Source organism: Pseudomyrmex gracilis, unplaced genomic scaffold (genome assembly GCF_002006095.1).
Source record: "Pseudomyrmex gracilis isolate BER0280 unplaced genomic scaffold, ASM200609v1 scaffold_1821, whole genome shotgun sequence".
In the NCBI taxonomy this organism is placed as follows: domain Eukaryota; kingdom Metazoa; phylum Arthropoda; class Insecta; order Hymenoptera; family Formicidae; genus Pseudomyrmex; species Pseudomyrmex gracilis.
The window spans coordinates 2019-4049 of record NW_018022405.1 but is presented as its reverse complement, the minus strand read 5'-3'; the positions used below and the strand labels follow the sequence as shown (position 1 = coordinate 4049).

The window sequence follows — 2031 nt, the reverse complement described above, 5'->3', positions numbered from 1 at the left end:
TCACACAACCAAAAGTATATGACGCCAAAACAAAATCACTAACGTGTCAAAGCGGTTTGTTTACCATATGTCTAANCTTGGCTCGTGACGTTTTGGATATGTCAAAATCGACCAGCACTTACTGTTGGAGCCATCTATTGACAAACAGGGGAACTTAGTTGCGCACTTAATATACCGAATATGTCCATACAATTTTATACATGAAAAATTTTTTACCGGGTATTTATATATGTGTTATAAATTTTTTAATATAGTTATACTATTTAATATAGTTATACTATTTTATTATTTTTTTCATTCAAGTTGAGTTTTTTTATGACAAATGTGTGAATTGTTGACTTATTGAGGTTTAATTTTATTATATAAAATATGGTAAAGCTAGTTGTGCCAAGAGTACATTGGACAAGATTTGTATCTTTAGGATGTGTGAGTATGATATAAATTTTCTATTGTATAACATTACATGCTTAGATATAATAAATAAGATTAGAATATGATAATATAAGACTTGCATTTTCAGTTGTCAGCAAAGCCAAAAGCCTATACTCGATGATGAAACATTAAATTTGATTTCTAACAATGGTCTAAAATATAGGCATCATCCTGGTATTGTCAAACCTAGAACACCAGTATTCTCAGTATGGGCATCAAAGAAAATAGAAAATATTTTGAAAGATACAGAATACACAATTGTATATCTTATTACTATGTTCACAAACATTTATATAATAATATATTGTAAAACTGTCATAGTATATTGTAACATTTGTCATAACCCTTACGAAAAAGAATTACTGGCAGTAATATATTGCGGCAGTGGTACGAAATAATTACTGGCATTCTGTGTAATTGCCAGTAATATTCTCAGTGATTCCTGTAATACCTAATAATATTCTTGTGTGATTGTCAGTAATATTTATATTACTGACTTTATTTATATGTAATCGGCAATAGTTCTTTTTCGTAAGGGAATATATGAAAATTAACTTGTGTACACCATTTTATAATATTACTTTTTAGAAAAAAATAACAAGCTTGAAAGAATTGAAAGAAAGTGTAAAAAAATTATTTCGCCATTTTCATGGTCGCCATTTGCCGCTGGAGCAATCACAACTGCCAGAAAAATTACAAAAAGTAGAAGAACGTTTGAATGCTAATCGTAATCAGAAAATATCTATAGAAGACATAGATTTCGTACGGATAGAAGAGCAAGGCAAATTTTGAAGACGAATGTATACAATTGGCAACCAATTAATTTTGATAAGCTCACTTACGTATCTGCTTGGTAGAGAAGTTCAAAATTATGCGGTTATATATGTAGGATTCTAGATTAGATCAGAACACATGACAAAGAATTCAAGTAGAAGACAATTTGACTTTGGCTCTGGTCTTCGTACGGTCATGTAGTAAATGTCAAAATATCATGTAAACTTCAAAAATACTAATCTAATATATAATTGTTATGCAAACTTGGTTAGCACATCTAAGAAATAAAATAATAAACATTTTGATAAGACTGCTTCCAAAATTTGGTCAGACTCGCTACAGGAATATCTTTGTGTCAAAGTATCAGAATCACTTATTGAAATGTCGAAAAGATTAGCAAAAGTTGCCACGCCCGAAATTAAAGACAATTTTTATTGCCAATATTTTCCTGTCGCCGCAAATGTAAGATCAATATGAACTATTTTATATATACACTAAAATTATTTTGGTTTTCTTATAATTTAAAAGTTTTGTTTCTCTTTTAGCTCACTTACGATATTGCAGTGAGCGCATATTCTTTATTTGAATTGCCAAGTGCGGAATTTATGTTTAAAAAAGCATTATAATGCATTTATAAAAGTTTTATTTATATTGTATATGTAGTACAATGTTTGTGTGACAAAAAAACACGTAACTCTCCTCCAAAATTTAACACAGAATATATTTGACAAATACCATTATCAACAGAAATATGTAAGGCCGATACGAGCCATTCGCAGGATGTTTGTGCGGAAAACTAAGCGTGTACATATATATATATATATA

General features: G+C 29.5%; 1 pseudogene; it reads left to right on the top strand.

Annotated features, from left to right (window-relative positions):
- Nucleotides 1-369: 369 nt before the first annotated feature.
- LOC109862466 lies at nucleotides 370-1329 on the top strand (annotated as a pseudogene).
- The last annotated feature ends 702 nt before the right edge of the window (nucleotides 1330-2031 follow it).